This window comes from Hyla sarda, chromosome 3 (genome assembly GCF_029499605.1).
Source record: "Hyla sarda isolate aHylSar1 chromosome 3, aHylSar1.hap1, whole genome shotgun sequence".
Lineage (NCBI taxonomy): Eukaryota > Metazoa > Chordata > Amphibia > Anura > Hylidae > Hyla > Hyla sarda.
Genome location: NC_079191.1, coordinates 246,035,414 through 246,060,504, shown reverse-complemented (window position 1 = coordinate 246,060,504; position 25,091 = coordinate 246,035,414). Strand labels below are relative to the sequence as shown.

General features: G+C 44.6%; 1 protein-coding gene across 2 annotated transcripts in view; it reads left to right on the top strand.

Annotated features, from left to right (window-relative positions):
- Positions 1–2,870: 2,870 nt before the first annotated feature.
- Positions 2,871–25,091, top strand: part of LOC130362242 (amine sulfotransferase-like) — a 53,040-nt gene continuing 30,819 nt past the window's right edge. Inside the window, exon 1 of one of the 2 annotated variants that reach the window (XM_056566404.1) lies at positions 2,871–4,053. The gene's annotated coding sequence lies outside the window, so the exon portion shown is untranslated. Of the gene's footprint in view, positions 4,054–16,940; positions 16,995–25,091 lie in introns of those variants that run through there. The other variant, XM_056566403.1, reaches the window with a different exon arrangement.

Here is a 25,091-nt window from a genome sequence, read left to right as displayed (position 1 = left end):
TCTGCCCCGCCTATTGTGAGTGGGCAGAACTGGGAAAACGAAAGTTAACCCCCCCCACCCCCGATCTGCTGTTGGATGTCACTTCTAAATAGCAGGGATAGGAGGGGTGGCAACCCTGCCACCTCACTCCTATCCCTTCAGGGGGATCGTCGGTATCTTGGACAACAGCGATCCCCCCTATTTTCCGGGTCACCATAGAGCCGTATGACCCGGAATAGCCGCAAATCACAAGTGTGAATTCACTTGCGATTTGCGCTGGTCGCCGACATGGGGGGGGGGGGGGTTCTGATAACCCCCCTGGGCATTTGCGAGGGGTGCCTGCTGATCGATATCAGCAGTCACCCTGGTCCGGTCCCCGCCCAGCGAGCGACGGGGACCAAAATTCCCACGGGCGTATGCATACGCCCTACTTCCCCAACAGGTTAAGCAGCCTCACTGAGAGATTGTATTCTGATATTCCTAATTCAACTAAAACATTGCCTACTCCAGAATTTCCACTAATCTGCCAACATTTACATGTATTTACTGCAAATATGAAACGCTTGATTTATCCCATGAAATTATGTCTTTAGCATTTACTAAAACCATTCACAAACTCTCCCACTATGTTAATTACATCTTCTTTGTCTGTGTTACATACAAGCCCCTCCTCTTGGAATGTTTAGGTGTTGGCTAGTCCCTGGACGCCATTTTGAGACATAAAACTATGCTTTGAAAATTCTATCTTTTTATACAACAAAAGTTAAACTGGTATCATACCTTGCATAAGAGATAGGAAAAAGAATTACAATTTTATGTCTTCCATTACCATAGAAATATAATATTCACTTAATATATATATAATATACATATAAAACATGTGCTGTATATGCAATAGATAATATTACAGACTTCACAAGAACATACATGCACATGGACTTCACAGAAAGCTTCTGCCTATAACTTCCTAGCTTCTTTACTAGCTTTTCTTCAACTTAACTTGCCAACATATCCCATAATACTGTCTTTCACCCAACCTGCGTTACCTTTCCCAAATTCTTTCCATACTGATTACTCAATATTCCATCACTGTCACATCCTGACTTTCTTCTTAACTCCTTATATCCTTTTATTCCTACTATAGAACTACTTTTTAGATGTACTCCCCCCTCTTCCCTCCGTCTCTAATTCCCGCCTTATTCTATAAGGGCTTACCGGGATACTTTTCCTCTTTCTGGATAGAGGCTTCCTGTTTATTCCCAGAGAAATTTCCCTCTTTATTTAAGATGCTTCTCTTTATTTCCTAGAGATCGGTTAAGGGGTCCATCAGGGATATTACCTCTTAATTATTTAAAAGGCTCCCTGTCAGACTCGCTGCCCTATCTTGTAGAAAACCCACAGGACAAAACACACATATATGGACAAACAGAGACCAACCACATATTACTCAAACAACATATCTTTTCAATATGGGTTCTTAGGGCTCGAAGGAAAAACATTATACTGAAAGCATGCATACCTACCCCCTCGGACAAAGGAGCCGGATCAGCATGGGAAGCACAGATAGAGGTGGCAAGATAAAGTCTTACCCTACAGCGCTGTTTTATTAATCTGTAGTTCCAGATGTCCCTGCTCCTCCTCGAGGTCCATAGGTTCAGTAATGTGACTTTTTCAGTCATCTTCGAGCCCACCCCGGGACGCCATTTGTTAGGGAATAAAATGGATTCCTTCAAATATGTTGTTTAAGGCCAAATTAGAAGTTATAAGTTACTAGGCCTAGGAGAAGAATGAATGATATAGACTCCAAAGCTGTATACTTCTGAGTTTACTTACAGAGACCAAGATTCTTATAGCACACAAGAGAGGATGGCACACTGCCAGATTATATGCAATTACAAGCACATGTCTTATCTCATAAGCAGGAAGGAGGAGATGTATGTGTGTGTCCCTTCAAACTAGACAGCCTTGAAGCTTCTTGCAAGCTCAGCAATTGTAACATTGAATCACAGGCTTCCTGGCTATAATTGCTAGTGAAGTGCATGATTTGTTCATAATGAAAGAATATAGATAGACAAGATGGTGGATCAAAGACAACATGGCTGATGATATACAAGATGGCATATAAAATATAAAAAAAGTAATAAAGAAACATATTACAAGCGGACTTCCCTCACAGCTGCCTGTTGTTATCTTATCTCATATCATTATTTAGCACAGACTTCTAAAGGAGAGGGCCTGATCTTTGTGGTTACAATCCTCTATTGATCTGACACTCCTCTTGTTTCTGCCATCTGAGCCTCTGCAGCTAACTTCCATCTTCTCTCTGAACCATTTCTGCAGGGGGTTCCCAGCCTAACCCCCTCTGCTCCTTTAACAAGAAGCCATCCCAGGATTTCTCTGACCCTCCAATGCCAGGAGTTGCACCCCTAGATTGGGCCATGTGCCAGGCTATAAGAGACCTTTTCAGACTCTCCCAGGCCATGATCAGATAAATGGAGTGTTTACCAGGCAGGCCCCTCTCTTGATCCCTATGAATGAGTGGTTTTATTTGACTCAGAAGGACAGATCCTGTGAGAGGGCCAGAAAGGTCCTGTTGTTCCTCTATGTCTTCTAGTCTTTCCCACGGTAGCTCTGTCTACTTTCCTGTCAGGTAAATCCACCTTTACTGTAGATTCAACTGTCTCAAAGTCTAAACAGGGCACTAAACTTATGTCTGTCTTGCAAGCGTCGTCAAGGTGGTATATAACATCCTGCACATCAATGACAAATCTTCTTTCCCTTTTTGAGATGAGATATCTTTCCTCTGTCACAGACAATAACCCTACAGTAGTCTTTCTCAACTAGAAGAAGCTAAGCTTTACAGAGGCACTGTCACCAACATAACAAATTGATCTGTTGCAGATATAATTCTAAAACTACCCCAAATATTTGTCACTATTGTGGTTTTTAACTTACCCCAAAAGAAGGAACCATTTCAGAAACTACCATAGGGGCAGTTGTCCTGGTGGTGATCTGGAGTTTTTGTTGACATGTGGGTATCATGTTTGTTCATCGCCGTTCAGTTTAATGTATTTTGCACTTGCATTGTGACCTTTTTATGTATACTTTGCCACACCTGTACATACCTGATTACATTGTACTCACTCCTAAGGTGTGTTGGATAACATTGCACATATATTTGTAATTTTTATGCCCAACCCAATATGCCCCATTTTTCAATTGATACCATCTCCTATATATGTATTTTTTTGTATAACTGTTTATCTATATATGTATTTGATGTGCATTTCTCTGATGTTTGGAACTTTTAAATGATGTTTCATATTTTTCTGCTGCAGTCAGTTTATATGTAGGCTTATATTTAATATTGCTGCTATAGAAGATTATATTTGTCCATCACTCTTTCACTGAGGGGTACATGTGGATGCTGAACCTTCCCATACAACAGTATTGTAGTACACTTTGTCTTGTTGGCTTAAATTTGGCCACTAGATGTCGCCATACAGACTAATTGGATTTTCAGTTCCTGGCTGAGTCATCTATGTACTCACAGCTTGTCCCTTGCAGCAGGAGCTAAAAGACACAAAGTCAGGAAACGAAAGCTTACACTGTTGCTCTGGGATACGCCCCCTGCTAGGGAGAGCAATGCAGGAGACCTGAGCAGCACATCAGGGGTGTTATCTGGCCAGAACTATAGTTAACACAGATTAAAGTGAGAGGGACATGTTCCTGATTACAGTGTGAGTTGCATCATCTGTTCTTTTTTCCCTTGGTGTCAGGTACGCCTTAAAGAATATAAACACCCCAAAAGGTGTTTGATCATATGAAGAGGCAAAGGGGTTACTTGAGAGCTGCTGCCCTTTTCTTTTATCAGTTTGTGGGGTTCTCACCCAGACTCCCACTAATTAAAAAGGTGTGATATGTCACAGTGATAAGGCAGAATTTTTTTTTTCATTTTAGCTAGCCATTGAAGAATTTGTAAGTGTCAAAATGAGTCTGCGATGCTGGAGCTACAGTGAGAGCACTAAGGGAAGCGGGTGCTGTCACACTGGAGGCTACATGGGAGCAAGGTAGGTATGTACAGGATAGCTATAATGCAGCCTGGACACTTTCATTAATATAACAATTTAGCTGGATAACCTCTTGAATAAAAATAGACATGTCAGTAAAACTAGCCATCTTTCCTCCTCCTACCTTCTAAAACACTTCTATATCTTTTACTGTTATTAAATGTGTTAGGTGCTTTGTTAGTTATCAATGCATAGTGGATGTGTGTGCATTTGTGTGTGTATTCTGTTACATCCTGTATATATAAGGTACACAATAAATTTGTTGAATGTACATGTGATGTGTAATCCTTATGAGTCATGCATTTAAAAGTCATCCTGAAATATATTTAGAGAGTATGACAATTCATTGTTTCACTGCATTTAAAGTTTATTTGCTTGACTGTATTTTATGGTCAATTTTTTATTCTATTCATTGTAAATTTGTGTGTATTTAAATTATATTCTGCATATAATTGTTCTGAAAACTTCAGTCATATTGTTTTAATATAAACGGCAAATAGAAATGGGCAACTTTAGCACATGTGTTGAATGCATTTCCTATTTACTTAATAAAAATGATTAAGTAAAAACGGAGATCCCAGTGCTACCACAAAAATATTTATTAATGTCCATATGAATTGGAAATGCAGAGACCAGCATTAATATATGAAAATACCACTGGTGATAATTATATATAGGCTATTGTGTCACACAAATGAATCAGATGAGCACTTATCTATTTAGTGCATATATATATATATATATATATATATATATATATGTACTGTGTGTGTTTTACCCTATGAGGTATTCTGCTTGGCCTAACAAAATGATTTCTAGTGATGAGCAGTGGGGCAGAAAGTATATAGTGGCAATATGTACGCCCAAGCCCCCACCTTCGCTAACCTCTTCCTAGCTGACTTTAAAAATTGTACATAATACGTGTAGCTTGTTCAAGACACATGCTGGCAAATTTAATATGGGATTACATTCAAGAGGATATCCAAAAAATGTTATTAAAAAAGCAAGCTAACAAGCTGCTCAACTGGATAGGAACCATCTTGATTATAATAAAAAAAACATTGTTCTAACAATGATAACACCATCTATCATAAAAAAAATTGTACATTTTAGAATCGGACCTTCTGCCATCTAAAAAATAAATAAATAAATAAACCTTTTTTTTTTTTTTTACGGCATTGTATGAATCTTAGTGACCAATTGGTTTTAAGTAAAGTCGATAATGAGTACACCAATTGGCTAGAAGAACATATGCCATTGAGGTACCGCATATGCAAATGTAATTGGTGTACATTTATGTGGAATACTAAATATATTTCTTTGGCAGGCCAGTATGTGTGCGTCACTTCCTTTATTATGTGTCACCACATGTGTTGTGTATGTTATTATATGTGGATGAAGGAGGTTTTACATTGGTAAAATTATCAAACCATTGTATGATTTAGAAAACATGGACAAGGTTTCCTCAGACTAATTCAGCAGACAAAAAATGAACATAGTGGAGATACAAGTTGTTTGCGCTTTTTAGGTTTAGAGCCACATAAGATAGATGGCGATAAAAATTGTGAACTCCTAAAAAGATAAACAAAACCGATTGTGAAATTAGAGGCATTGGGTCTGTTAGCTCCAAATTAAAGGTCTGACCTGTATGTATCCGGTTTGTTTGTACTTTGCTACAGATTATCATGTGCCACTTACTTGTTAAGAAAGATGTGCATACCACTGGCATTGTATGTTGTAGAAAGGGCATTTGGGTTAGGTTATAAGGCAGGGTTAGACAGACTTATTTATGTTATAAGGAAGTTTTGAACAAACACAACATTACCTGTATTTCTCTTCTGTTGACCAGTTTTCTATCCAGATACTATTGCACTTTGATTTTGGGATCTGAAAGCTTAATGCAGGGCACTGGTGACCATGCCGATGTACAGCATTAGCGGTGAGTCTTGGCTGCTTTATAAACATGAACCGCAACAAGAGCGTACATGGATGCCCTGTGTTGTTAAGGTGTTAATGGAGTGAGTACCTCCACATTGTTGACAATTTTGTCATCATGTACACCAATGTAAATGTGCTGCTGGCGCTGGCAGAAGAAGTGAAGCATTGATTTATTGGGGAGCAGAGAAATGGGCCAACAAACCCCTTTCTTTGAAATCCTTACCCATAAAATGTAATTTTTATTTTATCCAGATAAAAAATAATAAACATTTAATCGTGAATTAAGTGATTTGTGAGTCAAAATGTTCAGGGAACGCCAGATTCAATAAACTACCGGATACACCAGTGTCAAATAAGTTCACAAAGGTTGACATGTTTCGGATCAGCTGATCTTTTGACAAAATCAGCTGATCTTAACACATATAGCCCACTCGGACTTGTTCCACTCTTTAGATGCCTGGGGCTAATAGGCCTTGGCCCCAGACCTCTGAAGAAGCTCTACTGAGTAAAACATGACAGTGGGGCTATGTGTGTTTGCATATGTGTGTCATCATTATCACTGTCATGTTGCTTGAGTGCCTTATCCCCTATCCCTCTGACTAACATCTCCAAATTTTCTTTAGGTCTCCTTCTCAACACCCATACTGCACTGAGCCAGATGTGCTAACGTGTGCTCACATGTGGCATTTTTACATGTAGCGAGAGGCAACAGACTGACAACAGGGGAGCAGCTAGGACAGCGGTTTTGTGTGCCCACACACACTTCCAGTGGCAACCTATAAAGCTTTGATGAACTCCATGCCCAAGAGGCTTAAGACAGTGCTGGAAAACAATGGTGGCCACACAAGATATTGATACGTTGGGCTCAATTTTGGCAGCTTGAGGTGTACTCACTTTTGTTGCCAAGGTTTAGACATGAAAGGGGTATTCCAGTGAAAAACATTTATTTTTTATCAACTGGCTCCAGAAAGTTAAACAGATTTGTAAATTACTTTTATTAAAAAATCGTAATCCTTCCAGTACTTATCAGCTGCTTAAGTTGAGTTATTATTTTCTGTCTGACAACAGTGCTCTCTGCTGACACCTCTGTCTGTCTCAGAAACTGTCCAGAGTAGGAGAAAATCCCCATAGCAAACCTCTCCTGCTCTGGACAGTTCCTGAGACAGACATAGGTGTCAGCAGAGAGCTGTTACGCCGAGCGCTCCGGGTCCCCGCTCCTCCCCGGAGCGCTCGCTTCACTCTCTCCGCTGCAGCGCTCCGGTCACGTCCTCTGACCCGGGGCGCTGCGATCCCGCTGCCAGCCGGGATGCGATTCGCGATGCGGGTAGCGCCCGCTCGCGATGCGCACCCCGGCTCCCCTACCTGACTCGCTCCCCGTCTGTTCTGTCCCGGCGCGCGCGGCCCCGCTCCCTAGGGCGCGCGCGCGCCGGGTCTCTGCGATTTAAAGGGCCACTGCGCCGCTGATTGGCGCAGTGGTTCCAATTAGTGTGTTCACCTGTGCACTTCCCTATATCACCTCACTTCCCCTGCACTCCCTTGCCGGATCTTGTTGCCTTAGTGCCAGTGAAAGCGTTCCTTGTGTGTTCCTTGCCTGTGTTTCCAGACCTTCTGCCGTTGCCCCTGACTACGATCCTTGCTGCCTGCCCCGACCTTCTGCTACGTCCGACCTTGCTTCTGCCTACTCCCTTGTACCGCGCCTATCTTCAGCAGCCAGAGAGGTGAGCCGTTGCTAGTGGATACGACCTGGTCACTACCGCCGCAGCAAGACCATCCCGCTTTGCGGCGGGCTCTGGTGAAAACCAGTAGTGGCTTAGAACCGGTCCACTAGCACGGTCCACGCCAATCCCTCTCTGGCACAGAGGGTCCACTACCTGCCAGCCGGCATCGTGACAGTAGATCCGGCCATGGATCCCGCTGAAGTTCCTCTGCCAGTTGTCGCTGACCTCACCACGGTGGTCGCCCAGCAGTCACAACAGATAGCGCAACAAGGCCAACAGCTGTCTCAACTGACCGTTATGCTACAACAGTTACTACCACAGCTTCAGCAGTCTTCTCCTCCGCCAGCTCCTGCACTTCCTCCGCAGCGAGTGGCCGCTCCTGGGATACGCTTATCCTTGCCGGATAAATTTGATGGGGACTCTAAGTTTTGCCGTGGCTTTCTTTCCCAATGTTCCCTGCATCTGGAGATGATGTCGGACCTGTTTCCCACTGAAAGGTCTAAGGTGGCTTTCGTAGTCAGTCTTCTGTCCGGAAAAGCCCTGTCATGGGCCACACCGCTCTGGGACCGCAATGACCCCGTCACTGCCTCTGTACACTCCTTCTTCTCGGAAATCCGAAGTGTCTTTGAGGAACCTGCCCGAGCCTCTTCTGCTGAGACTGCCCTGTTGAACCTGGTCCAGGGTAATTCTTCCGTTGGCGAGTATGCCGTACAGTTCCGTACACTTGCTTCAGAATTGTCCTGGAATAATGAGGCCCTCTGCGCGACCTTCAAAAAAGGCCTATCCAGCAACATTAAAGATGTTCTGGCCGCACGAGAAATTCCTGCTAATCTACATGAACTTATTCACCTAGCCACTCGCATTGACATGCGTTTTTCTGAAAGGCGTCAGGAACTCCGCCAAGATATGGACTCTGTTCGCACGAGGCGTTTCGTCTCCTCGGCTCCTCTCTCCTCTGGTCCCCTGCAATCTGTTCCTGTGCCTCCCGCCGTGGAGGCTATGCAGGTCGACCGGTCTCGCCTGACACCTCAAGAGAGGACACGACGCCGTATGGAGAACCTCTGCCTGTACTGTGCTAGTACCGAACACTTCCTGAGGGATTGTCCTATCCGTCCTCCCCGCCTGGAAAGACGTACGCTGACTCCGCACAAAGGTGAGACAGTCCTTGATGTCTTCTCTGCTTCTCCACGTCTTACTGTGCTTGTGCGGATGTCTGCCTCTGCCTTCTCCTTCTCTACGGTGGCCTTCTTGGACTCTGGATCTGCAGGAAATTTTATTTTGGCCTCTCTCGTCTACAGGTTCAACATCCCGGTGACCAGTCTCGCCAGACCCCTCTACATCAATTGTGTAAATAATGAAAGATTGGACTGTACCATACTTTTCCGCACGGAGCCCCTTCTTATGAGCATCGGATCTCATCATGAGAGGATTGAACTTTTGGTCCTCCCCAATTGCACCTCAGAAATTCTCCTTGGACTTCCCTGGCTTCAACTTCATTCCCCAACCCTGGATTGGTCCACTGGGGAGATCAAGAGTTGGGGGTCCTCTTGTTCCAAGAACTGTCTAAAACCGGTTCCCAGTAACCCTTGCCGTAACTCTGTGGTTCCTCCAGTAACCGGTCTCCCTAAGGCCTATATGGACTTCGCGGATGTTTTCTGCAAAAAACAAGCTGAGACTCTACCTCCTCACAGGCCTTATGATTGCCCTATCGACCTCCTCCCGGGTACTACTCCACCCCGGGGCAGAATTTATCCTCTCTCTGCCCCAGAGACTCTTGCCATGTCCGAATACGTCCAGGAGAATCTAAAAAAGGGCTTTATCCGTAAATCCTCCTCTCCTGCCGGAGCCGGATTTTTCTTTGTGTCCAAAAAAGATGGCTCCCTACGTCCTTGCATTGACTACCGCGGTCTTAATAAAATCACGGTTAAGAACCGCTACCCCTTACCCCTCATCTCTGAACTCTTTGATCGCCTCCAAGGTGCCCACATCTTCACTAAATTGGACTTAAGAGGCGCCTATAACCTCATCCGCATCAGAGAGGGGGACGAGTGGAAAACGGCATTTAACACCAGAGATGGACACTTTGAGTATCTGGTCATGCCCTTTGGACTGTGCAATGCCCCTGCCGTCTTCCAAGACTTTGTCAATGAAATTTTTCGTGATCTGTTATACTCCTGTGTTGTTGTATATCTGGACGATATCCTAATTTTTTCTGCCAATCTAGAAGAACACCGCCAGCATGTCCGTATGGTTCTTCAGAGACTTCGTGACAACCAACTCTATGCCAAAATTGAGAAATGTCTGTTTGAATGCCAATCTCTTCCTTTTCTAGGATATTTGGTCTCTGGCCAGGGACTACAGATGGATCCAGACAAACTCTCTGCCGTCTTAGATTGGCCACGCCCCTCCGGACTCCGTGCTATCCAACGCTTTTTGGGGTTCGCCAATTATTACAGGCAATTTATTCCACATTTTTCTACCATTGTGGCTCCTATCGTGGCTTTAACCAAAAAAAATGCTGATCCCAAGTCCTGGCCTCCTCAAGCAGAAGACGCCTTTAAACGACTCAAGTCTGCCTTTTCTTCGGCTCCCGTGCTCTCCAGACCTGATCCTTCCAAACCCTTCCTATTGGAGGTTGATGCCTCCTCAGTGGGAGCTGGAGCTGTTCTTCTACAAAAAAATTCTTCCGGGCATGCTGTCACTTGTGGTTTTTTCTCTAGGACCTTCTCTCCAGCGGAGAGGAACTACTCCATCGGGGATCGAGAGCTTCTAGCCATTAAATTAGCACTTGAGGAATGGAGGCATCTGCTGGAGGGATCAAGATTTCCTGTTATTATCTACACCGACCACAAGAACCTCTCCTACCTCCAGTCTGCCCAACGGCTGAATCCTCGCCAGGCCCGGTGGTCTCTGTTCTTTGCCCGATTTAATTTTGAGATTCACTTTCGTCCTGCCGATAAGAACATTAGGGCCGATGCTCTCTCTCGTTCCTCGGATGCCTCAGAAGTTGATCTCCCTCCGCAACACATCATTCCACCTGACTGCCTGATCTCCACTTCTCCTGCCTCCATCAGGCAGACTCCTCCAGGAAAGACTTTTGTTTCTCCACGCCAACGCCTCGGAATCCTCAAATGGGGTCACTCCTCCCATCTCGCAGGTCATGCGGGCATCAAGAAATCTGTGCAACTCATCTCCCGCTTCTATTGGTGGCCGACTCTGGAGACGGATGTTGGGGACTTTGTGCGAGCCTGCACTATCTGTGCCCGGGATAAGACTCCTCGCCAGAAGCCCGCTGGTTTTCTTCATCCTCTGCCTGTCCCCGAACAGCCTTGGTCTCTGATTGGTATGGATTTTATTACTGATTTACCCCCTTCCCGTGGCAACACTGTTATTTGGGTGGTCGTTGATCGATTCTCCAAAATGGCACATTTCATCCCTCTTCCTGGTCTTCCTTCTGCGCCTCAGTTGGCTAAACAATTTTTTGTACACATTTTTCGTCTTCACGGGTTGCCTACGCAGATTGTCTCGGATAGAGGTGTCCAATTCGTGTCTAAATTCTGGAGGGCTCTCTGTAAACAACTCAAGATTAAATTAAATTTTTCCTCTGCATATCATCCCCAGTCCAATGGACAAGTAGAAAGAATTAACCAGATCTTGGGTGATTATTTGCGACATTTTGTTTCCTCCCGCCAGGATGACTGGGCAGATCTCCTTCCATGGGCCGAATTCTCGTATAACTTCAGGGTCTCTGAATCTTCCTCCAAATCCCCATTTTTCGTGGTGTACGGCCGTCACCCTCTTCCCCCCCTCCCTACCCCCTTGCCCTCTGGTCTGCCCGCTGTGGATGAAATTTCTCGTGACCTTTCCATTATATGGAGAGAGACCCAAAATTCTCTCTTACAGGCTTCTTCACGCATGAAGAGGTTCGCGGATAAGAAAAGAAGAGCTCCCCCCGTTTTTTCCCCTGGAGACAAGGTATGGCTCTCCGCTAAATATGTCCGCTTCCGTGTCCCTAGCTACAAGTTGGGACCACGCTATCTTGGTCCTTTCAAAATTTTGTGTCAAATTAATCCTGTCTCTTATAAACTTCTTCTTCCTCCTTCTCTTCGTATCCCTAATGCCTTTCACGTCTCTCTTCTCAAACCACTCATCCTCAACCGTTTTTCTCCCAAATCTGTTCCTCCCACTCCTGTTTCCGGCTCCTCGGACGTCTTCTCGGTCAAGGAAATTTTGGCTGCCAAAAAGGTCAGAGGGAAAAATTTTTTTTTAGTGGACTGGGAGGGTTGTGGTCCTGAAGAGAGATCCTGGGAACCTGAGGACAACATCCTTGACAAAAGTCTGCTCCTCAGGTTCTCAGGCTCCAAGAAGAGGGGGAGACCCAAGGGGGGGGGTACTGTTACGCCGAGCGCTCCGGGTCCCCGCTCCTCCCCGGAGCGCTCGCTTCACTCTCTCCGCTGCAGCGCTCCGGTCACGTCCTCTGACCCGGGGCGCTGCGATCCCGCTGCCAGCCGGGATGCGATTCGCGATGCGGGTAGCGCCCGCTCGCGATGCGCACCCCGGCTCCCCTACCTGACTCGCTCCCCGTCTGTTCTGTCCCGGCGCGCGCGGCCCCGCTCCCTAGGGCGCGCGCGCGCCGGGTCTCTGCGATTTAAAGGGCCACTGCGCCGCTGATTGGCGCAGTGGTTCCAATTAGTGTGTTCACCTGTGCACTTCCCTATATCACCTCACTTCCCCTGCACTCCCTTGCCGGATCTTGTTGCCTTAGTGCCAGTGAAAGCGTTCCTTGTGTGTTCCTTGCCTGTGTTTCCAGACCTTCTGCCGTTGCCCCTGACTACGATCCTTGCTGCCTGCCCCGACCTTCTGCTACGTCCGACCTTGCTTCTGCCTACTCCCTTGTACCGCGCCTATCTTCAGCAGCCAGAGAGGTGAGCCGTTGCTAGTGGATACGACCTGGTCACTACCGCCGCAGCAAGACCATCCCGCTTTGCGGCGGGCTCTGGTGAAAACCAGTAGTGGCTTAGAACCGGTCCACTAGCACGGTCCACGCCAATCCCTCTCTGGCACAGAGGGTCCACTACCTGCCAGCCGGCATCGTGACAAGAGCACTAAGGTCAGACAGAAAAAAACAACTCAATTTAAGCAGCTGATTAGCTGGTAGGATTAAGATTTTTTTTAATAGAAGTAATTTACAAATCTGTTTAACTTTCTGTAGCCAGTTGATGTGAAAAAAAAAAAAAGTTTTTCACAGGAATACCCCTTTAACCCCTCAAGGACCAGACCCATTTTGGCCTTAAGGACCAGACCAGACCTTCTAAAAATCATAACTCTTATATTTCCATCCACAACCCATATGAGGGCTTGTTCTTGGCGTCATCAATTGTACTTTGTAATGACATCACTTATTTTACCATAAATTGTACGGCGCAACCAAACAAATATTATTTATGTGGGAAAGTTGAAAAGAAAAACTCAATTTAGCAAATTTTGGAAGGTTTTGTTTTCACACTGTACACTTTACGGTAAAAATGACATGCTTTCTTTTTTCTGTGGGTCAATACAATTAAAATGATACCCATGTTATATGCTTTTCTATAATTGTACCACTTAAAAAAAAATCTCAAACCATTTTAGTATGTTTGTAATTTCTCTATTTTGGCCAACTATAACTTTCTCATTTTTCCGTATATGGGGCGGTATGAGGGCTAATTGTTTGCGCCATGATCTGTAGTTTTTATCAGTACCACTTTTGCTTAGGTTTTACTTTTTAGAAATTTTTTATTCATTTTTTTTGGAATAAAATGCGACAAAAAAGCAGCAATTTTGGACTTTTTTGTACATTTTCTTACGTTTACGCCATTCACTGTATGGGATAATTAACAATATATTTTAATAGTTCAGACATTTACGCATGCGGCGATACCAAAAATGTGTATTAAATATTTTTTTTATGCTTTTTTGGGGGTGAAATGGGAAAAACGGACGTTTTACTTTTTATTGGGGGAGGGGATTTTTCAATTTTTTTTACTTTTTTATTTAAAATGTTTTCCCTTTTTATACTTTAATAGTCCCCATAGGGGACTATTTATAGCAATTATTTGATTTCTAATACTGTTCAGTGCTATGCATAGGACTTAGCACTGATCAGTAGTATCGGTGATCTTCTGCTCTGGTCTGCTCGGTCTCAGACCAGAGCAGAAGACCCCGGGAGACAGCCGTAGCCAGGTGAGGGGACCTCCGGCTGCCATGCTGGATGATCGGATCCCCGCGGGAGCGCTGCGGGCGATCCGATCATCCAATCAAAGTATCGCACTGCCGCAGATGCCATGATTTGTATTGATCACGGCATCTGAGGGGTTAATGGAGGACATCCGCATGATCACGGATGTCCGCCATTACCGGCGGGTCCCTGGCTGATAGCAGACGGGACCAGCCGCGCATGATGCGAGCACTGCTCCGGTGCGCGCGATCATAGCAGCGCATAAATGTACATCATGTGGCGTTAAGTACCACATCACCATGACGTACATTTACGTCCATTGTCGTTAAGGGATTAATGGCTGTGTGTTGAGTTATTTTTAAGGGGACTGCAAGATTAAACACTGTTATGCCGGCTGTACAATCACTACATGGTAGCAGAGTGTAATTTCTTTAGTGTTGTCACATAAAAAGATATACTAAAATATTTACACAAATGTGAGAGGTGTACTCACTTATGTGAGATACTGTATATAGCTAAAGGTACTCTAGTGTGTTACTGACTACAATCAGTAACACTCACAATAGAGGATAAATGAGTGCTCTCCCACTGCTGTTTCATGAGACCATAATGGACTTATTACGTAAGTCTATGGAGCCGTCCAGGTCTCATAAACACAGAGCGGGTAAAGAAACGTGCAACAGCGCATATGTCTCCTTGCTAGTACTCGTGAGTGATCAGACCATGACTGATAAAAACTTTTGTCATGTCCCTAGGATATGTCAAGACCATTCTCTTTACTTACAGGTAACTTAAAACTGTTATGTTGGTGCCAAAGTATGTCAAGGCTGAAGTGTGCTGAAGAAATATAGTCTGCCTGTTTCAAAAGAACTTTTAGTTAACGATTTATGAAATGTTAAACATTAACCAAGGATTTGTGAATGCTACAGTAAGTCAGTTAAGTTCAGCCAGGACTATATTCTGTCAAAGGTCTTTACATGGAATCATAAATGATAGTGAGTGTCAGGGGCGTACCTAGAGCATTTGGCACCCGGGGCGGACCCTTTGTTTGGCACCCCCCCACCCGCACCCCACCCTTAATTACACCACCCTCCGTCCCCACCCTTTATTTACCCCCTCCCCCCCCCCCTTAAATACACCACCTCCCAGGAGCGGACTGACAACACTCAGGGCTCACGGACCAAAAAAAAGCAAGGGCCCCTACTAGGCTCTGCAGCTCGTCAATCTTCTGCCATGCCCCTATTCCACCTAAATCCCACACACAATAAACTAAAATTTATATATATAAGAAACACTTTAACATAGGTAAATTTCCATGACCAATAATACTGGTATACAAGGAGTAAATACATACCACCACACAATAACTGGATAATACCGCCATACTGTACTCAATAAAACCACTATACACAGACCAGTATACTATAAAGGATTATATACAGGACCATATGGCGGTAGATATCAGCTATACACAGGATGTGTATACCATATAAGTGATTACAGTTACATTTTGGGACTCACAATTACGTCTTTTCTGATCAGCGGCATCCTTTTTCCTTTTCTTCTCCATCTGGATAAGACCGCCATGTGGATCTCTTAACATCTGCAGGAAAAACATGTCAGACTCTGCATTTTTCCAGTGCCCTCCTCTGCACAATCTTTCCATCTATAGGCCCACAAACTGTAATAATGCCCTCCTTGGTGTCCTGCACAATAAACAGGCAGGTAGGTAGGTAGCCAGGTAAATAGGTAACTAGGTAGGTAGATCAGGAAGACAGATATGTAGGTAGGTGACAAGTTAGGTAGGTAGGGGGCTAGCTAGGTAGTTAGGCAGCCATGTATGAAGGCCAGGTATGTACATAGTTAGGTAGCTGGGTATGTAGGTAAGTAGTTAGGCATCCAGGTATAAAGTTAGGTAGCCCCCCTTCCCTGTAGGTATAGGCAGCAGAGTTAAACCCCCTTCCCAATAGGTATAGGAAGAGTTAACCCCCCTTTCTCCTTAGGTATAGGCAGAGTTAAAAAAAACAAAAACCCTCCCCCCGTTTCCCATAGGTATAGGCAGAGTTAAAGCCCTTTTTTTTCCATAGGTATAGGCAGATTCCCCCCCCCCCCTCTTCCCAATTGGTATTGGCAGAGTTACCCCCCTCTTCCCCATTGGTATAGGCAGAGTTACCCCCCTCTTCCCCATTGGTATAGGCAGTTACCCCCCCCCCCCCCTTTCCCCATAGGTATAGGCAGAGTTACCTCCTCCCCCCTCTTTCCCATAGGTATAAGCAGGTACACCCCCCCCTCTTTCCCATAGGTATATGCAGTTACACCCCCCCCTTTCCCATATGTATATGCAGCTACACCCCCCCCTCTTCCTCATAGGTATATGCAGTTACGCCCCCCCTTTCCCATAGGTATATGCAGTTACGCCCCCCCTTTCCCATAGGTATATGCAGTTACACCCCCCTCTTTCCCATATGTATATGCAGCTACACCTCCCCCTCTTCCTCATAGGTATATGCAGTTACGCCCCCCCCCTTTCCCATAGGTATATGCAGATACGTCCCCCCTTTCCCATAGGTATATGCAGATACACCCCCCCTTTCCCATAGGTATATGTCGTTACACCCCCCTCTTTCCCATATGTATATGCACTTACACCCCCCCTTTGCCATAGGTATATGCAGATACACCCCCCCTTTCCCATAGGTATATGTAGTTACACCCCCCTCTTCCCCATATGTATATGCAGCTACACAGGGACGTGCACACATAGGGTTCAAAGGGGGCTTCAGCCCCTGCCCTTTTTCGCCCTTGCTTCTTTAATGCCCTTTTTTAATTTTTGCAAAACTGGTAGACAAAGTGAGTCTGCTCACTCTATAGAGGTGCTACCTCTCTGCAGGGGTCACTTGTATAGCGCTGGCACTGGCAGGGAGATGCTCGGCTCCTTTAACAAGCCGCCCCCCCTCCTGTTCTGTTGCTGAACGATCCCGCACAATGTAACTTCCTGTCGGCTGAGTCTGCAGGGACCAGGAAGCACAGAGTCCTGCCAAACACCCTGCACCCAGCCATCTTCCTATAAAAGTGAGTGTATTCATATATAGTGTGCAGATGTATTGTGTGGACATGTCTGTGAAGCCTTTGTGTATAGTGTGGTGTGTGTATGTACTGCATGTATATACACATGTATGGTGTATGTGTGTGTGTATATATATAGTATTTTATGTATGTTATGTGCAGTGTTGTATCTGTCACTAGGCCAACAAGGCCCAGGATTGATGCAGCACTTATTGCAGTGTTGGTCACAAATCGCATGGCGCCCCTGAAGTACACTAATGTTGTGTATATAAGTTTTTATATTTGTCTGTAATCAGTGTTTTCCAACCAGGGTGCGGCCAGCTGTATTGGCTGTCTGGCCATGCTGGGAGTTGTAGTTTTGCAACAGCTAGAGTCACCCTGGTAGTGAAACACTGATTTATGCATGTGTGTGTATTTATCAATGTCTCACAACCAGAGTGCCTCCAGCTGTTGCAACTGCTGAAAGCACTCTGGTTGGGAAACACACACACACACATATTTATATTAAGGGATGTGGGACTCCTATCACCCGACACCAGGGACATACTACTGGTGGTTGTAGCCGTGCTATGTTCCTTTACATACTGGTGGTTGTAGTCATGCTATGTTCCTTTACATACTGGTGGTTGTAGTTGAGCTATGTTTGGATGGAGGGGGGGGGGGGGGTATGATTTTGAGGAGCTCAAGCATATAATGGCCTATAACCAAACCAGTGTTTCCCAACCAGGGTGTCTCAAGCTGTTGCAAAATTACAACTCCCAGCATGCCCAGACGAGTTTTGCAACAGCTGAAGACACCCTGGTTGGGAAACTCTGAATCAAACTTTCCCAGAACAAAATAAAAGAAGAATAGAACTACAGAAGTAATTTTTTCACGTTCGTGTTTTCCTCCTCACATTCTAAAAATCATAACGTTTTCCATTTTCCACCTATATACCCATATAAGGGCTTGTTTTTTGCATCAGAAATCGTACTTTGTAATGACTTCAATCATTTCACCACAAACTCTATGGCAAAACCAGAAAAATATTTGTGGGGCAAAAGTAAAAACAAAACAGCAATTTTGTAACTTTTGGGGGCTTCTGATTCTACGCAGTGCACTTTTCGGTAAAAATGACACTTTATTTTTATTCTGTAGGTCCATACGGTTACAAGGATATCCAATTTATATAGGTTTTATTTTATTTTTCTACTTTAAAAAAATTATATCTACATGCACCAAAATTCGTGTTTAACCCCTTAACGACGCAGGACGTATATTTACGTCCTGCGCCGGCTCCCGCGATATGAAGCGGGGTCGCGCTGCGACCCCACATCACATCGCATCGGTCCCGGCGCTCAACGGCCGGGACCTGCGGCTAATACCACACATCGCCGATTGCAGCAATGTGCGGTATTAACCCTTTAGAAGCGGTGGTCAAAGCTGACCGCCGCTTCTAAAGCGAAAGTGAAAGTATCCCGGCTAGTCAGTCGGGCTGTTCAGGACCGCCGCGGTGAAATCGCGGCGTCCCGAACAGCTTACAGGACACCGGGAGGGCCCTTACCTGCCTCCTCGGTGTCCGATCGACGAATGACTGCTCCGTGCCTGAGATCCAGGCAGGAGCAGTCAAGCGCCGATAACACTGATCACAGGCGTGTTAATACACGCCAGTGATCAGCATAGGAGATCAGTGTGTGCAGTGTTATAGGTCCCTATGGGACCTATAACACTGCAAAAAAAAAAAAGTGTTAATAAAGGTCATTCAACCCCTTCCCTAATAAAAGATTGAATCACCCCCCTTTTCCCATAAAAAAATAAAACAGTGTAAATAAAAAAATAAATAAACATATGTGGTATCGCCGCGTGCGTAAATGTCCGAACTATAAAAATATATCATTAATTAAACCGCACGGTTAATGGCGTACGCGCAAAAAAATTCCAAAGTCCAAAAAAGCGTATTTTGGTCACTTTTTATACCATTAAAAAATGAATAAAAAGTGATGAAAAAGTCCGATCAAAACAAAAATCGTACCGTTAAAAACTTCAGATCACAGCGCAAAAAATGAGCCCTCATACCGCCCTGTATATGGAAAAATAAAGTTATAGGGGTCAGAAGAAGACATTTTTAAACGTATAAATCTTCCTGCATGTAGTTATGATTTTTTCCAGAACTACGACAAAATCAAACCTATATAAGTAGGGTATCATTTTAACCGTAGGGACCTACAGAATAATAAGGTGTCATTTATACCAAAATATTCACTGCGTAGAAACAGAAGCCCCCCAAAGTTACAAAATGGCGTTTTTTTCTTCGATTTTGTCGCACAATTATTTTTTTTTCCGTTTCGCCGTGAATTTTTGGGTAAAATGACTAATGTCACTGGAAAGTAGAATTGGCGACGTAAAAAATAAGCCATAATATGGATTTTTAGGTGGAAAATTGAGAGGGTTATGATTTTTAAAAGGTAAGGAGGAAAAAAACGAAAGTGCGAAAACGGAAAAATCCTGAGTCCTTAAGGGGTTAAAATTGTCATCTTCTGACCCCTAAAAGTCTTTTATTTTTCGGCATATAGCGCGGTATGAGGGCTCATTTTTTGCGCCGTCATCTGAAGTTTTTATCAGTATCATTTTTGTTTTGACCGCTTTTTACAAAAAAAATTTATATTATAAAAAATATGCTATTTTTTATAGTGCCTTTTTTTTTATTTGAGCCCCTACCCTCCAAAATGACTGTGCACATCCCTGCAGCTACACCCCACCCTCTCCCCCATAGGTATATGTAGAGTAACCCCCCCTCCCCTTCCCCATAGGTATATGTAGAGTAACCCCCCCTCCCCTTCCCCATAGGTATATGTAGAGTAACCCCCCCTCCCTTTCCCCATAGGTATATGTAGAGTAACCCCCCTCCCCTTCCCCATAGGTATATGTAGAGTAACCCCCCTCCCCTTCCCCATAGGTATATGTAGAGTAACCCCCCCTCCCCTTCCCCATAGGTATATGTAGAGTAACCCCCCTCCCCTTCCCCATAGGTATATGTAGAGTAACCCCCCCTCCCCTTCCCCATAGGTATATGTAGAGTAACCCCCCCTCCCCTTCCCCATAGGTATATGTAGAGTAACCACCCCTCCCCTTCCCCATAGGTATATGTAGAGTAACCCCCCCTCCCCTCCCCCATAGGTATATGTAGAGTAACCCCCCCCTCCCCTTCCCCATAGGTATATGTAGAGTAACCCCCCCTCCCCCATAGGTATATGTAGAGTAACCCCCCTCCCCTCCCCCATAGGTATATGTAGAGTAACCCCCCTTCCCCTTCCCCATAGGTATATGCAGGGTTAAAAATAAAATAAAAAAGGATGCTCACCTGATATCCCACGCAGCGATCTCCTCAGCTGCAGGGCCCGCGTCTTCTCCCCTCCACAGTACAGGCGCCGATGAGTGACGTCACCGACGCCTGTACTGCGTGCTGCGTGGGGGCGGAGGTCACGTCTCCTCTGTGTAGCTGCAGATGCAGCTCACACAGAGGGGTCGCCTTCTCCTGTATGTGCGTGTATCGCGCATACAGGAGAATGTAGCGCTGTCTGCTGGGGATCTGGGGCGAGTGTCCCGGATCCTCAGTAGTGGTGGCGGCGGCGGGTCTGTCCGCCTCTGGCACCCCCCTAGTGAGCGGCACCCGGGGCAGGCCCCCCCCCCCCTTAGTACGCCACTGGTGAGTGTACAGATACGTTGTTCAGTAGTGGTGGAGGAGTGAATTAAGGGGGGGGGGGGCACTGGGCAGGTGTGAAGATGCTAAAGGAAAAGTTTAAGCTTTTCCTGATGGTGTGGATCTTGTGTTTTAACCCCTTGGGGACGGAGCCCATTATGACCCTAAGGACAGGAGCATTTTTGACACATTCTACTTTATGATAGTGGTAAATTTTCGTCGATACTTGCATCATTTCTTGGGGAAAAAATTCAAAAATTTTGTGAAAAATTTAAAAATTTTAAATTTTTCTACCTTTGAAGCTCTCTGCTTGTAAGGAAAATAGACATTCCAAAAAAATTATATATTGATTCACAAATACAATATGTCTACTTTATATTTGCATTATAAAGTTGACATGTTTTTACTTTTGGAAGACATCAGAGGGCTTCAAAGTTCAGCAGCAATTTTTCAGTTTTTCACAAAATTTTCAAAATCGGAATTTTTCAGGGACCAGTTCAGTTTTGAAGTGGATTTGAAGGGCCTTGAAATTAGAAATACCCCAAAACTGCACCCCTCAAAGTATCCAAAATGACATTAAGTAAGTTTGTTAACCCTTTAGGTGTTTCACAGGAATAGCAGCAAAGTGAAGGAGAAAATTCAGAATCTTCCTTTTTTACACTCGTATGTTCATGTAGACCCAGTTTTTGAATTTTTACAAGTGGTAATAGGAGGGGAAAAAAAGCAAACTTTGTAACCCAATTTCTCTCGAGTAAGGAAATACCTCATGTGTATGTCAAGTGTTCGGAAGGCGCAGTAGAGGGCTCAGAAGGGAAGGAGCAACAATGGGATTTTGGAGAGGGAGTTTTTCTGAAATGGTTTTTGGGGGGGCATGTTGCATTTAGAAAGCCACTATGGTGCCAGAACAGCAGAAAACCCCACATGGCATACCATTTTGGAAACTACACCCCTCAAGGCACGTAACAAGGGGTCCAGTGAGCCTTAACACCTCACAGGTGTTTGACGACTTTTCGTTAAAATCGGATGTGTAAATAAAAATAAAAAATTTCACTAAAGTGCAGTTTTTTCCCCAAATTTACCATTTTTACAAAAGGTAATGGGAGAAAATGCCCCTCAAAATTTGTAACCCCATCTCTTTTGAGTATGGAAATACCCCCTGTTAGGACGTACAATGCTCGCAAGAGAAGGAGCGCCATTGAGCTTTTGGAAAGAGAATTTGTTTGGAATGGTAGTCAGGAGCCATGTGCGTTTACAAAGCCCCCCGTGGTGCCAGAAAAGTGAACCCCACATTTGACCCTATTTTGGAAACTACACCCCTCACAGAATTTAATAAGGGATGCAGTGAGTATTTACACCCACTAGCGTTTAACAGATCTTTGGAACAATGGGCTGTGCAAATGAAAAATTAAATTTAAAATTAAATTTAAAATCTAGTGTTCCAAAAATCTGTTAGACACCTGTGGTGCGTAAATGCTCACTGCACCCCTTAATACATTACATGAGGGGTGTAGTCTCCAAAATGGGGTCACATGTGGGGGGGGGGTGCATTGCTCTGGCACTATGGGGGCTTTGTAAACACACGTGGCCTTCAATTCCAGACAAATTTTCTCTTCAAAATACCAATGGCGCTCCTTCTATTTTGAGCATTGTAGTGTGCCAGCAGAGCACTTTACATCCACATATAGGGTATTTTCTTACTCAGAAGAAATGGGGTTACAAATTTTGGGGGGCTTTTTTCCTATTTTCCCTTGTGAAAATGAAAAATTTTGGTTAACACCAGCATTTTAGTGAAAATTTTTTTTTTTTTCATTTTCCCATCCAAATTTAATGAAAATTCGTCAAACACCTGTGGGGTGTTAAGGCTCACTATACCCCTTGTCACATTCCGTGAGGGGTGTAGTTTCCAAAATGGAGTCACATGTGGGTATTTATGTTTTTGCGTTTATGTCAGAACCGCTGTAAAATCAGCCACCCTTGTGCAAATCACCTTTATGCCTCAAATGTACATGGTGCGCTCTCACTCCTGAGTCTTGTTGTGCGCCCACAGAGCATTTTACGCCCACATATGGGGTATTTCCGCACTCAGGAGAAATTGCGTTAAAAATTTTGGGGGTCTTTTTTTCCTTTTACTGCTTGCGAAAATAAAAAGTATGGAGCAACACCAGCATGTTAGTGTAAACATTTTTTTTTTTTTTTTACACTAACAGGCTGGTGTAGACCCAACTTTTCCTTTTCATAAGGGGTAAAAGGAGAAAAGGCCCCCCAAAATTTGTAGTGCAATTTCTCCCGAGTACGGAAATACTCCATATGTGGCCCTAAACTGTTTCCTTGAAATACGACAGGGCTCTGAAGTGAGAGAGCTCCATGCGCATTTGAGGACTAAATTAGGGATTGCATAGGGGTGTACATAGGGGTATTCTGTGCCAGTGATTCCCAAACAGGGTGCCTCCAGCTGTTGCTAAACTCCCAGCATGCCTGGAAGGTCAGTGGCTGTCCAGAAATGCTGGTAGTTGCTGTTTTGCAACAGCTGGAGGCTCCGTTTTAGAAACACTGCAGTACAATACGTTTTTCATTTTTATTGGGGGGACAATGTAAGGGGGTGTATATGTTGTTTTACAACAGCTGGAGGCACACTGGTTGGAAAACCTTCAGTTAGGTTCTGTTACCTAACTCAGCATTTTCCAGCCAGTTTGCCTCCAGCTGTTGCAAATCTACAACTCCCAGCATGTACTGATCGCTGAGGGCATGCTGGGATTTGCAGTTTTGCAACATCTGGAGGGCTAACGCCAAACTGTGACCCTCCAGATGTTGCAAAACTACAAATCCCAGCATGCCCAGACAGCAAAGAGCTGTTTGGGCATGCTAGGAGTTGTAGTTTTGCAAGATCTGGAGGGATACAGTTTAGAGACCACTGTATAGTGGTCTCAAACTGCAGTCCTCCAGCTGTTGCAAAACTACATATTCCAGCATTCCCAAACAGCTATCTGGGCATGCTGGGAGTTGTAGGTTTGCAACATCTGGAGGGCTACAGGTTAGAGACCCCTGTAGCCTTCCAGATGTTGCTAGGCAACTTACCGGCTTCCGTAGGATCCAGGGAGCCGTCCTCTTCTGCCGCACGACGTCGCTGCCCGACGATCACCGTCGCCCGCTGCCTCCTGATGGGTAAGTGGACTTCGGCGTCGGTCCTCTTCTGTTAACGAAAGTTAACCCCCCCCCCCCCCGATCTGCTATTGGTCGTCGCTTCTGACGACCAATAGCAGGGATAGGAGGGGTGGCACCCCTGCCACCTCACTCCTATCCCTTCAGGGGGATCGTGGGTGTTTTAGACAACCGCGACCCCCCTTATATTCCGGGTCAACATAGACCTGTAATGACCCGGAATCTGCGCAAATCGCAAGTGTGAATTCACTTGCGATTTGCGCTGATCGCCCCCTAGGCATTTGTGCTGGGTGTTTGCTGATCGATATCATGGATACGCCCTTTGTCCTTAAGTACCAGGACGTAAGGGTGTATGCATACGCCCTTCTTCCCCAACAGGTTAAGTATGTAGAAAAGTTGCCTACTGAGATGGAGTTAAAGGTATTAAAGAGTTGTGGTGACTGTACCTGTTTGAGCTTGTTGGTGCTGGGATGATTTATTTTTTTTATTTTATCCGCCTGCTAGTTAGGCAAATAATGGCAAGATAATAGTCAGAAAAAGTGACACAGCCACATATTTCAAACAGGGCTTTTCCTGTCTTTATTTTTTCAGTACAACAAACAAAATACACCTCAAAGGGGTACTCCAGTGGAAAACTACTTATTAGCTGCTGAATACTGCAGAGGAAATTCTTTTCTTTTTGGAGCACAGAGCTCTCTGCTGACATCACGAGCACAGTGCTCTCTGCTGACATCTCTGTCCATTTTAGGGCATATGTTTTCTAAGGGGACAGTTCTTAAAATGGACAGAGATGTCAGCAGAGAGCTCTGTGTTCCAAAAAGAAAAGAATTTCTTCTGTAGTATTCAGCAGCTAATAAGTACTGCAAGGATTAATATTTTTTAATAGAAGTAATTTACAAATCTGTTTAACTTTCTGGCACCAGTTGATTAAAAAAAAAAAGTTTTCCACCGGAGTACCCCTTTAAGCTTTAGCCATATACAAATACAAAATAAATCCTGTCTATCCAGCGCCAGCTACACAGAAATCTTTCCTAATACATACTATTCAACTATACATGGTTTACTACCAGTCGCCCAACAAAACAGTCATCATCAACAAGGGGTTACATCATGCGAATGTCCCCTTCTAAGGCGGCACACCTCAAGACTCTCATCACAGGTTCTTCACAGTCTCATCTGTAAACTATCACCTTGTTTTAAGGCCCAGTAATGTTCTGATCTGTGCTTGTCTTAAACCTAGAGTGTCTCAGAAAGGGAATAAAAAA